At 37.3% G+C, this 14323-nt stretch overlaps 1 protein-coding gene across 1 annotated transcript in view; it reads right to left on the reverse strand.

Annotated features, from left to right (window-relative positions):
- The window catches only part of opn4xa (opsin 4xa), a 51239-nt gene that overhangs the window by 16020 nt on the left and 20896 nt on the right, over positions 1–14323 (reverse strand). The gene's annotated exons all lie outside the window — the stretch shown is intronic.

Here is a 14323-nt window from a genome sequence, read left to right on the forward strand (position 1 = left end):
ACGTTGTTTTTCATTACAATTTCTGTCCAATTTTTCACTGTCTTTTTAGAGTAATCCCACATATTTTATGTCTGGCTTGGCTGCCTTTCAAGCACCCTTTGGGCCACCCCAGTCAAAAAGTCTTGTCACACAGGTTGGCCAGTTGACCACTTTAGTCCTGAATGAATTGATCATTAAAACAGTTAAATCAGAAAGTCAGATTGAATGACAACAGTGGGAAAAATCCCACAAACGTTGTAGTCCTAGCTTACTTCCTTTCACCATGAGGGTAAAGTTTATGATTTTGAGTGATGCAGCTTCACATCCCAGCCAACACAGCCAAGAGGGGTAGCATGAGTCCTTATCTGTGTCAGGGGGGCTTCAACTTGGCACCCAAATTAAAATGTGTTAGGACCCACTCAGGACACCCTGCAGAATATACATGGGCTTGAAATGGCAATTTAGACAACCATCATGGGCATTGGATGAATCACAAGTGACCTACATTCTACCCACATTGGAACTGCACAGGGCCAATCATAGGCTCTTCATCAACCCATCAGGGCTTACCTTTGCCTCAATGGAAATTTAAGGAAAACTGGGCTCCATATGAGTCTGCTGTATGAAAGCTATTGGAGTTATTGTGAACATATTTTTATGTACATATTTTCTTTAGGATAAAATTGATGGTGCACATTTATTGACTGAATTGCCCCCAATACGTTTTTAGTTCATCTGATACAGTGACTTCATCAGACAGATAAGAGGGATTTCTTGTAATATCTATTAAGTTATAGAAGGATTTAGATAGTCAATGCCTTTTAACATCAATAATTAACTGTTCCAAAAGTTGAATGGCTCATTGTTGATCATAATATAATGTATGTATGTAATGAGAGAATGGAATCTGCCCTGGGCTTTCTGGTCTAAGAGGAGCTCCTCACTCAGTGCTAGTTAAATGCACTTGGACTGAGGCTATCTGAGGTCACTGTGGAAAAATGAAAAAAATACACTCCATTCCAAAATGGGATGCTGTGTTAAAAGGTTAATAAAAACATCATTTTATTGTTTTGTGAAAAATATGTATTCATTATAAATGTGATGCTACCAATACATTCAAGACATTTCATATAAGTTTGGGCATGGACAACAAAACACTGAAAAAGTTAAGTGATGCTAAAAAGGAGGAGAAGATAAAAAGAACCTGGAGGAGCATCTCCCCACTAACGAGGTTAATCTTCAACAGGTTATCAACATGACAATCAAATAAAAAGATATCCCAGAGAGGTTGAGTCTCTCAGAAGTACAGATGGGAAAAGGTTTCTACTATTCTGTGGGAGACTGCATGAGCAAAAAACAGCAATTTCAGAATAATGTTCATCGGTATCCCTACAGTACATAATATCATTAAAGACTCAGAAAATCTGGAGAAATCTCTGTTCAAAGGGGACAAGACCAGAGACCAACACTAGATGGCTACGATCTTCAGGCCCTCAAGCGGCACTGCATTAAAACAGTCACCACTCTGTAGTGGAAATCTCTGCATGGGCTCAAAGTCACTTCAGTCACTGCATCCACAAATGCAGGTTACTATACCATGCAAAGTAAAGAGACCTTGGAAATCATGATCAAGAAATGCTGTCGACCTCTCTGTTCAAGAGAACATTTTAATGGACTAAGGCAATGTGGAGAACTATCCTCTAGTCTGACGATTCAAATTTGAAATTATTTTTGGAAATCATGGGTGCCACCTCATCCACTGGAAAGAGGAGAGGGACCACCTGGCTTGTTCAGCACAGAGTTCAAAGTCCAGCAATGATGATGGTATGGGGGTACATGGATGCACATGCCATGGGTAGCTTACACATCGGGAAAGGCACTGTTAATGCTGAACAACATATACAAGTTTTGGAGCAACACATGCTGCCCTCCTGCATTGCATTTTTCAGGGAAGACTTTGTTTATTTCAGCAAAAAAATGCTAGATCACATTCTGCACATATTTCAACAGCATGCCTCTGTAGTAGAAGAGCCTGGGGGCAACAGTCTGGACTTGTCACCCATGAAAACATTTGCTGTATCATGAAACAAAAAGTTAGACAAAGGAGACCCTGGATTGTTGAGCAGCTGAAATCCTATATCAGGTAAGAATATGCGCCAAAACTGTGGAACTCTATGATTCATCAAAATGGGACGCTCTCTGGTTGTTTTTAAAAGCAAACTTAAGACCAACTTTTTTTAATCTGGCTTTTAATTTGGAGTAATTTATTTTTAGACCTGTTACAGTTGTTACCATTGTTTTCACATTTTTTTTAATCGTGTATAAGTATTTTATTTTACCATCTTCTATCTTGTTTTAGTCTTATATCATCCAACAGGGTAGTTTTATTTTATGTCTCTCAGTTCTTGTGAAGCACTTTAGGCTGCATGCTTGTATGCATGAAAGGGATATAAATAAAGTTGAGTTGAGTTGATGCATCAGAATGGTAAACATGATCCTCTCCAATTTCTTTTGGAATTTTTACATAAATCAATAGCATTTTTCAGTTTCTGTCACGATAGGGGTAAACTGAAAGGAGGACCCAAGTGCAGATTTTAAAATAAAAATGATAAAAACTGAGATAGACCAACTCAAACTAACTTCAACAAATCCACAGAATAAACAAGAGGACTAAAAAAACAGGAACACAGAACACAAGAAGAACAAAGAAAAGACAAACACAGGGAAGATGAACAATGATCCAACAAGGGATAGGGGAAACAGAGGAATTAAATACACAGAGTAATCAACATAGATGTGGAACACAGGACACAGGTGAGACTAACGAGGGTAATCAAAAAGGAGGGAAACACACAAGGGCGTGACGTAAAACTAAACTAGAGACACAAGGATTCATAACTTCAAATTACAACAGTAAACACAAGACTAGACCAAGAAAACCCCAAAAGAGACATGGAACACTAAACACAAAAGAGAAACAAAGGATGACTAATACAGAATAAACAAAGGGAGGAACCAAGGCTTGAAACACAACTAATCAAACCATCACAGTTTCAAAATTCCATGTACTGTCTTTGCAAGCTCTTCATTGAAATATATAGTTTTAATGATTTTCACACCATTAAATTATGTTTTTATTAGCATTTTACACATGTCCTATTTTTCTTGAATTGAGGTACATTTTTAGATGTAAGAGCAAAGAAAGGAAAATATTTACTCTTAACCGAGGGGAGACACATTTAAAAAATATGGTCAATTTTATAAAAGTGTAAGTATTCTAATATGTCACAGATACATTTTTGCAGAAGAGGTGATTAAGTGAAGTCATTTTTGTAATGAAAATGGATGTTTGGACCTCCACATGCTGTTACATGCGGCCATTGCTCAGCTGCCCCAATGATTATAAGAGGATTTAAATTTTTTGCTAATGTAATGGAATCAGGAGAGCAGAATGAGTCACGCAATATTAACAGCATTTATCGCACATGTAAAGCACTTCCTGTCTGTCTCTAATCTGCATTATAGAAAAAGGAGTTAGCCACAGTTGCAGCACAATGCTTTCTGCCACATCCATTTCCACAGATGCTGTAAAACATCTGTCATGTATCACATTAATAATTTGTTTGAGAACAAGAACACGTTTCAAATTGTGTCCGCGGTTGACTCACAGACAGACAAGGCATAATCTAGAGTTAAGCTGAGGGTTGGTTCTGTACTTAATCCATCAAAGCAGCAGTGAATCATGCATATTATATGTGCATAAGAAATATGTCAGCTTGCTGTTTTGCCAAAATATTGTTCCTTTTGAGTGTTTTTGCATTAAGTAGCTCTAATAAAAAACATGTACTATTAAAACATCCCATAAAACCAGGAATGGACATGTAACCATCCCTGTAATGGTGCAAACATAAATACATAATCATGGACATCTATTAAACAGTACAGTGGCTGAAGTACACACGGACATACAATGTGTCAGGTCCAAACAGAGAGCTCTTGCTGTGCTCAGTGAAGCCTCATGCGTCAGAGAAACTCTCAATCACCTCTTGTTTCCCCTCGTTAAGCATCACAGCATTGTCTTATGAAAGGCTCAAGTCACCCAACAATATAATCTGATTTATCATGCCTTTGTTCTCACAGAAAAGTGAAATGTTTATTAACATTTAAATACCAAGAGGTGTTTGTGTTCAACCAAAAGCTCATGTTTATGTTCATGGAAAGCAAATGGATCGATTTGGATCAATAAGCTTTGATAGGAAAGAGACTGCCTTGCCTGCTCTGTGGACCGTTCAAGTCGATCGTTTTAGACCTTTGTGGTCATTAAAATATTATCTAGAGCTGTCTAACCATTTTTTTAATCACAATTACTTACTGAATTTGGAATGGATAATCGCAAATAAGCACATTTTTAATCACATTTACATTGCCATTGTTTTGTATTTCAAAACAGTTTTCAAGCCCACAGTGACAATTTAGCAATTCTTCCCAGAGTCTCGATTTCAATTGGAATCAAATGAGTGCAACTAAATGAAATGATAAGTACTTAATGATCTTGACTTTGAGATGTATTATTCAATCAATGCTGCACTGCTACATCAGTGTGGTCTCAAACCAGTGTTTGTTTTCACTATTTCTGAAGATAACACTATTACACATTAAGAAATATTCTTACTTATGCAGAAAAATGCATATCATCAACAGGTCTGAGGCGATTCATGCTATATGCTATTCGGAAGTGTGATGGTGTCCTTATTTTACATCACGCCTGCAGCAGAAAGGAGGACACTGCTGCAGCTTAACTACGGTGTGAAGGAAGGGACAAAATAGCACGTGATTAAAAGATAATATGTTAATGTTGGACCTTAATTTCATTGCCATTAACACATCAACACAGACATATATTATCACTACATTGTATGACCGTGCAAAAAATGACCACAGATAGAACTGCAGTACTTATTACAGAGGGTATAGTTAGAATCAATGATATCAACAAGTGTGTCACTTTAAGATTTTCTGTTTCAAGCATAGTCCATTTATAATGGAATTACTCCATTATAGCTAATGATAACTAAATAATCATGATGGGAAGAAATGACCTATGTTTGTGAAGGAATGGGTAAAGCATAGGTATGGGTAATCAGGGCCCCCCTCTGTCAACATCAGGTATAGGGTACAGGGTACAGATAGATATAAACATAAGCTACTGACAACAGTGCTGCATAAATTTATACAGGGTTAGTCAGTCATGTTTAATCAAGAGTTGATGCAAATAAGGATCCAAATATTAACTAACTATGAGCGACAGTATAAAAGGAAGAAGAGTCCCTCCTTTATAAGACACAACAAGCAGGCTAAAAGAAAACAAAACTACAATTAAAGGATACAAATATAATTAAAGTTCATTCTTGGAAACCTCTTGGCTTTTGCGTAAAGTTTTCTACAAACTTTTGACTTTCAAAAGATTAATTTATACTGATTTACATACTAGTGTACAGCAGATAAAAGTCAAGAAAAAGGTTCCTATCAGGTCAACTTAATGAATACAGTGTAACAAAGTATGGTACTTTACCTTCTCCAGAGTGTGAAGCCCCTCTCCTCAGGGCACCTCTGTGTTTGGAGTAGACTGGCAGAGAGGATCAGAGCCCCTGAAGCTATGTGGCATGTAAATGTGTCGGTGAAAAATCCACCACGCTTAAAGTCTAAATCGATGGGGTGGATGACTTCTTCTCTAATCCCCAAGTAAGACTGAGATTGTCTGATACAGAGCAGCAATAAATAAGCTGCTGCTGTGAGTGCTTGAGAGAATATGAGAGTACACAGGAAGACTGATAGAAAACGAGCAGCAGCACATTGACCCATCCCCCTGCTGGCTACCCATCACACACAGCTCTCATATAGCACAGAGCATCGATCAAGCCAGTGTGTGGTGAGTATTTGTGGGTGAGGTCGGCACGTGTTACTGTTGGTTAGTTTATATGTTCAAATAGACTAATCTGACCCTTTTTAAGACATTTAGGCGACATCTGTGAACTCTTTCAGCAGGATGTGCTTAAATTGAAACATTATTAAAACACTAGCTGCCTGCTGCGTCATTAAATAAATCAAGGCAAGTTATGTGTTCCATAAAGTACTTTTCAACAGTATTGATTTTCCTGTATTTACTGCAACACCAATTGCTAGTGGCACAATTGCATGGGAGCACCAGATGCTGCAACAGATGACATGAGAGATGAGAAAGTGACCCAACCAGGTTTGCCGCTGGTTCCAATTTGGCGCTTTGAGAATTCCTACTGTTTTGTCAAAAGCACCCAACCTTTTACATGGTATCAGACCTGTTCACTGCTCACCCTTGTGTGAGCAGAATCCCGAGAAAAAGCACTCAGATAAAAGCTTCTCAGTGTTTATCATCTCATGCACAACTGAGCAGACAGCTGCGGCGCCTTCTCCTGCCCCTAATATTTATCTTTTGAACAGTGAAATCTGCCCTACTTTGTTTGACCGTCATAACACCTGGCCGTGGGTTTGTGTGGGTTCAGAACAGGTCAGAAGTTGCAGCGACTTATGAAATGGGCTTTTTCTGTGAAGATTCAGTCTTGATGCTCTCTAGCAAGAGGGGGGGATAAGCCTTTACACTTCTGGGTCACTGCACTTAAAGGGAATCAGACCTATCAACATGCACTAGTTTCCAACCAGTTAGCTTCAGTACAATGAATTCTGACAGAGCAACACAGGAAGGTTGATAATCGTTATTTTTCCTTTCATTTTTTATGACTTTTTTAAAAAGAATCTTTCCTTTATCCTTTTGTAGGTCAAACTGCATGATTTTGGTGACCAGCTGATTCACCGGGAGGGCATTTAGTATCACGGGTACAATGCTCAACTTTGTTCTGTATGTAGGTTAAACAAAAGAAGCGTTCACTTATTCTGTATACATGATCACAGAAGAAGATCTGAAATATTTCCACAGGAAGCATGCACAGGAGGTGAACGAAATATCACAACATTTAATGCGATACACAACAATAGCTCTAGATACTCTATACACGGAAGTCAATTTCATTCAGTAGTTCTTTCAAAGTTCTGTACTCTACTCGGGAACATTCAGAGCTAATTTTGTAATTTCAGTGTGTTGCATTGTGTGCATTGTTATGCTTTATGCATAATATATTATGAATTCCATTACAGAGTATATTATTAGAGCTGCTGAAAGGGACAGTGCTCGTCATGAGTATGATGAGATGTTGTTTTCATAGGGAACAAATTAGGAGGAAACCCTGTTAAATATCTGATTCTGATTGGTCAGAACCCCATGAGAAGTGTGCTTTATTCCACGACCGCAAAGTGTTGCTGATCCCACAGGTCAAATCAAGTCAAGTAGCAGAAGAGAGTCTGGCACATGTCATCTCACCCTGTTGACACTGTGTTAGGATTCTAAACCAGTGAATTATACTGAGGATATTTTTAATACTGTATGACTTTTGATTTGTTAGGAAGGGGGGAAATATATTCCTTATTAATGGCTGATCAGCCACCAGCAAAGAAAAGAATAAGGGAGGAGGAAAACATCACAAAAACAAGGAGTGATGCAAAAAAAAAAATCATTGACCAAATTGAAAAAGCCAGACACATAGCAAACACAAAACTAGATTTTAGCAGTATGAAAGGACTGATTGAGTGAAAAGAAAATGCTAACAGACTCTTTGAATTTCAGAAGAGGGCTTTAGCAAGGTGCTGTGGTCTTATGCATCAGTTCAAAATGCTGATGGAAAATAATGCCAATGTTTTGACTTCCATCCATGTAGTCTGATTAAAATGTACTGTTGCCATAAAAATGTTCCCAATATCAGAATCTGAGGGGCTTCTTCTTTTGTTGTCTGTATTAATAATAATTCTCAACTCATCATTAAATGAAGATTTTTTGTGTCAAAAGGTTTATTCCCTCCTCCATTTAATAAGGAAAGTCATGTATCACATGCATCACCATCTCTGTCCAGCCTTTCTCTAGCCTTGAGGGAAAAAAATAAAGAGGGAAGATTTTAGAATCCAACACTGAGTCTCATCTTCTAACAACCTATATCTTTATAGTTTTTTGATGTTATAAGAAAACATGTATTCCCAAGAGAAACCACATTAAATACCCTTAAAATAGTGTTGTTGTGAATAAGTGCTCTTTGTAACGTATATTCAAAAATGTGTCACTGAACTGCATATATTGTGTTCAGACATTACTACTACTATTTCAGTTTAGACAAAATACAGCTTGATTGAAAATAAAGTTTGTATTTTTTTGTGTTGTTATGAATCCACTGGAGCAAAATGAAGGGAAACACAGTCATCAGTTGTACCGCACTGGCATATCAGCACACAAAAGCAGCAGTATGCTCTGAGTGTTGAATTTGTTTTTCTAGTTTTGACCTAGTTTTAGTTTTTAAGCCAAATAGCCCATTTCACCTAAGTAAGATCATAATACTTGTTGCCCCTCAAGGCCACCAATCAGTGGCCAAACACTGGTGTACACTGATGTTAGTCCTCGTATCCAGGCTACGAGACTGGGTAAGAGTGCTATTTGGTTGCTTCTTTTTCCTGAGGTGACTCCATAACAACAATCAACTGTCCAATTACTGTCAAAACGGTCTGCCACCTCCATCATTCCCTCAGAGGTGTGAAAAGGACAAATGCAAGCTGCAAAATCTGTTTTAATAAAAAAAGCTTGTACTGAGAATTATTCAGCCCTTAGGGTGCTTTTCAGGACAGGCAGTGATCTTTAAAACACGATGCAAGGGAATCTTATTATGCAGGATAACTCATATGAAAACCTTTTAAAGAAAGGAGTGTTTAAAGACAAGCAATTAATAAGTAACTGTCCCCGACAAAATGTTTCTAAGTCCACAACGGAGAGAAGTAAACAAACATAACAGTTTTTCACACCGACGAGGGTCACATAAGGATGTTTGTCATGACGTCAACAGACAAAGGAAATGAAATCATCCTTGGTGAAAATTAGAGCCCGTCTCTCAGAGATGTTTAGCAGCATTGTGTAGTAATAATGACTCTAATAGATCATTATGTGTGGTTGTAAAATACTGAAATGCAGCAGTAAATGAGGTGCCAATAACACAAATAAACGATTTCACAACACGCTCAACAGAATTAAACAGCAGGCCTTTGTTAATATTATGAACAAATACAATGAAAGAAATCATACTCTTTCAGTAAATTGATGAATGGATTAAAAGAGGAACAAAGTTTAGGCATCTTGCACAAGGTCTTTCTTCATTTAACTATTTGGTTATCATATCTGTGTTCCCTTGTCTAATGGATCCTGGGGACTGGCATTATTTTCACTATTCATCATTAGTATGCTTTTTCTTTCTTGTACATCTTTTGTGCAATGATGGTTACAAACTTTCTCTTCATCAGAGTTCAGAGTATTTTAACAAAGTAAACATTACCAGAAAAGTTGAAGACTCATTCGATTGAATATCATGATAATATTGTTATCATGAAAGTCCTAACAGCGATTAATGGCAAAGTTTCGTTTAGTTAATTCGCAATTAATCATAATTTTATGGCACATTTTTAAATATCTTCTAGATGTACCTTAAAGGGATATTTTTTCAAGTTTTTAAAACCCTTATAAAGATAGGTGTCGGAAAAAAATGCTAGCTTTATGCAAATGTCTATTACTATTGCAGCTATCAACAATAATGAGGGGTTTTTCCATTCCATCAAGATAATGTAAAGGGTAAGAGTTATACATAATTTAGCATAATTAGGATCAAACAGTTAGGTTAAATCAGCTTCCAATGTAAATATGCCGCCCACCTTTATTTGGGTCCAAAGCGTCACTCCAGAAACAAAAGGATGACATCACAGAGACTACATACATGTGTTGTGTAAGGGATAATGTATGGTTGGCAGGTTGTTATGGGAAAAAGAATCCCTCCGCTTTGCGTCAGGGTCTTGTCTCACCCTGTAGGGGTTCTCACCTGCTCCGCTGCCGTTGCTAATATAGCTGGACAGGATCCCATATGTAAACGTCCGTAGCCTGCAGATTTAGCATACTAAGTTAACGGTTGCCCCTCACCTTACGGTCTGTGGTGTCAACAAGCAGAAGCTAAATGTGCTGGAACTCTTTTCAGCGGATTGATTTGACATGACGTGTGATCAGTTTGCCTCTGGCGTTGCTCATGTTAGTGAATGTTAATAACCGCTGTCAAGGGGTTTTGACGAATCAGAATGAAGCTTCTTACACAAACCTGAAGATCAGTAAGAAAGCCAGGTAATAAAATCAATCAATTGATAGATCTTTATTTATATAGCCCCATCATCTTAAGACACTTTTACAAACATAACAGGTCTAGATTATGTCTGATAAAGCTACATCCTGGAATTATATCACATCATTGGTCTTTGGTTGTGGTAGCGTAATGGTATCTCTTCTAACTTGCCTTTTTTAAAGCAAAAACTTTTAATTTAAAAAAAAGGTGGCTGGCAAATTTGCATATATTTAAAAGAAGAATAAACCAAATGTCACCTATCAGCAATGATCAGCTACCTATTTAATAATGAATAATGACTAATATTTGCTTTAATAATTTTTAGGAAAAGATTACTAATATTTGCAGTGAAGCTTTTACAGTTTTTGATCTTTTCTTTTCAATCTTTTTTTTTCTGCACTTTTCCAGATTAGTGAGCACTTATCCAGATTAGACAATACTATAACCAGGATAATCTAAAAGTGCGACCCAAAATGTTACACTTTTTTTTACTGGCCTTGAACCATTGCTCATGATGTCTGACCCCTGAAAGTTAAGCCTAAACTACTTCCTCCATAGAGGTGCCCTGTAACTGAAAGTCATTCATCTCTCCTTAGCGCATTGCTTGCAAAAAAATCCAAATATCTTTAAATCATATTTTCTTGTAATTTCTGTATGCCAGTTAAATCAACTGGTATTTTGTGTATACACAGTGATATTAAGTGCAAACTACCATGGCAACTCCCCTGGGTGGCGACTTACTGTTCTGTTCCACATTTAAGGCTATGGAAAAGTTTTCACACAGGAACTTTGTAGAACCATTAGCAGCAAGTACCATCTAGGTTTTTCAAGGTTTATTAGGTCAGAGTCATAATTCGTGCAAGACAGCACAAACAATTCTCTGTCTGTTACTCTACCAGGATCAGACATGCTTGAATTAAAACTGCACGGAATATTGCTGGAAGAAATAATCTGCCTCCAGTGAGTTAGAAAAGGGAGGATGCTTATAAGGCGGCTTTTTGTACCTCTGAATGTTTTTGTTTTTGTGAATGGAACTGATTTTTAAGCCTTGTAGGATGCATGTGACACACATTTTCTTTAAACTTTGACAGATGTAACATTTATGCTTCATTTTCACGATTCAAAACGTGCTCTATGGCACTCCAGCTTGAAGTTGTGAAATTGCTTTGAAATGCTCTCAGTTCATCTGTAGATGATCTAGCCTTCTGGAGGTAGTTAACTCAATGCACAGGAGATTTAGAGAGAGATTAACTCCAAGCGTCCTCCCCAGGCGACAAAATAGTTAATGAGTGACTAGTCACCTTCACGGTATGTTCCTGTTCATTGTTAATGTCCTTGTATTGATTGTTTTTCTGCGTTATGTAAGTGTCTCAGCATCAGCAGCAGGCAGCAGTGGATGGTTGGAACGACTCTGAATCACGTCCGTCATTAGGAGGGAAGTATTATCTAATGGCACAGAGGATCAACTACTCTTTTATATGAAGGCCTCCTGTAGACCTGTCTGTATGGATTACTACAGATTTAGTTATAGCCAGCAGTACAGAACTCTCACAGGAATGGGGGGATTATCAATAAAAGCTGACCTCAGTGACACATTGGACTGTGTCAGAGCTTTACCGAGACATTAATGGGTTCTGGTCCTTTACTCTATGACATAAATCATTGTATGGCTCATGTGTACTCCATCATATCTTGTGCAGTAGAGCGGCACAATAAATCCCAATGTCATTGTTATGTGCACAATAAGAGCATTTACAAAAACACATTCCAAACGTACAAATTCATTTAAAAAAAAAGTGTTTTTGTGTGTTTGTTTTTTGTACACAAACAATGCCTTCACCCTGCATGTGCACACTTTACTTACGAGATGGCGCCCCGGGTTTAATGGCCCTGCTTTCACACCATTTTGATGCGGTCACATGAAACTTAAGCTAGCTATGCAGCTACCATTAAAGTAATTGGTGTTAAATTGGTGGTTATGAAATAATGCTTTTTGGATTAAGGAGGGACGTGTTGCAAACAAAGGTGCAGTGTACAACATGAAGAAGCATATCGACGTAGAAACTGTGAGTTAAAGCTAGCATGCACTCTGCAATACGTTGATTTATCACCCTTCATGTTGTTGGTGTGATATTGAACAATGTTGTAGCGATATTGGACAGCATCACCGCAAATTCCATAATTTTCTCAAATCCTGCAGGCTGAGTTTGCAGCTAATTAACTAGAACTGCAATACAGCAATACTAAAGATATGTGTGAGGTAGAGAAACAGTGCAGTCGAGTCATTGATTAGTTTGTGGGAAAAGTGGTTTCAATCTCAAATTGTCATGAGTTGATGTTTTGTTTATTTTTTTGCTTGTGTTTCATGCCTTGGTTTTTCCCATGTTTATTCTGTATTAGTTATCCTTTGTCTCCCTTGTTGGTTTAGTGATAGTTTCAACTGTGTTGGATCGTTGTAAGTCTTCCTTGTGTTTAGCGTGTAACTCTTTCTTGTATTCCCTTATCTCATTGTTTCTAGTGTTTTTTTTTAATTCAGTTTATTGGACATTTTAGTAAGTTTGTTTTTACCTTTTTTCCCCAGAAAATAAAGATGTAATAAAGATGTAATAATAAAAGAAAAATGTACAAACAAACAAACACACTGAAATGTCCAATAAACTGAATAAAAAAACCCACTAGAAACACTGAGATAAGGGAACACACGAAAGACTTACACGGGACCAACACAGGACAGGGGAAACAGAGGAACTAAATACACAGAGTAATAAACACAGGTGTGGAACACAAGAAAGTACAACAAGAGACATGGATCATTAAACACACAAGGGCGACAAAAGATAACTAATACAGAATAAACACTGGAAAACCCAAGGCATGACACATGAGGAAAAAACTAAACTAAACATTGACTTATGACACAAATGACCTTTTGATTAAGGTTTAAACAATACAAAGATTGTTTTTGTCTCTTTAGTGGATCTCTGAATCGATTACAGTCATCCTTTACGTCTCCCCCCTCTAATAACTCTACATTCCTGCCATCATGACGTTGACTGTTCTGCTTCTTGGATGCATTAAGCACGATTGACTACGAACATTTGATAACATCTGTTCTATGTAATGCAATCCAATGCAACAGCTTGCAATCAGGACTTCGATCAGCTCCAGAGAATCTAAGCAATGCCCAGCTTTATTGAAACCTGGCCAGAGGACACTCAGACCAGCAAGTGGGTCATGCTGCATTCTTGTATAGTTAATTTCTTATATTGGAGTGATAACATGATAAAAAGTAAGAAAGAGAAAAGCTAGACAGGCAATACATCAGTAAAATAGTTTTAAACTCAGTTAACAACTCAGACCCAGTGAAAGCACACAAAAAATGTTTTTTAAAGATATTTTAGATGAAATAAGGAACTTGTTAGTTTGATCTCCAGGGCAGATTGTTCCAGAGATTGGCCTGACTGAAAAGGCCTGGTCCCTGTTTGCTCTCAGCCTGAATTTTAGAACAGTAAGCAGACAAGAAAGTGTTTTTAAAGTTATCATTACAATTTTAAAAATGATTCCAAAATTAACTTGGAGCCAGTGAAGGGAGGCTAAAACAGGGGTGATATGCTCTACCTTTCTTGTTTTGGTGAGGAGTCCGGCTTTTGCGTTGTGGATCAGATGTTATTTATGTAATAATAATAATAATAATAATAATTATTATTGTTGTTGTTGTTGTTGTTGTTGTTGTTGTTGTTGTTGTTGTTGTTGTTGTTGTTGTTGTTGTTGTTGTTGTTGTTGTTGTTGTTATTATTATTATTATTATTATTATTATATTTGGAGAGCACTTTTCAAAACTGAGTTACAAAGTGCTTCACATGGGCAGCAAAATAAAACAGACAGTTAATAAAAACACACATGATGGTTAAAATTAGATTAAACTAAATTAAAATTCAGATAAAATCTGGGAAGGCTCTGCGATAAAAGTATGTTTCAAAAAGGGATTTAAAAGAGCTCACTGACTCAGCAGACCTGATCTCCTCTTTGGCTATGTTGTGACAGGCAAGAATATAAAGAGT

This window comes from Notolabrus celidotus, chromosome 19, assembly GCF_009762535.1.
Source record: "Notolabrus celidotus isolate fNotCel1 chromosome 19, fNotCel1.pri, whole genome shotgun sequence".
Lineage (NCBI taxonomy): Eukaryota > Metazoa > Chordata > Actinopteri > Labriformes > Labridae > Notolabrus > Notolabrus celidotus.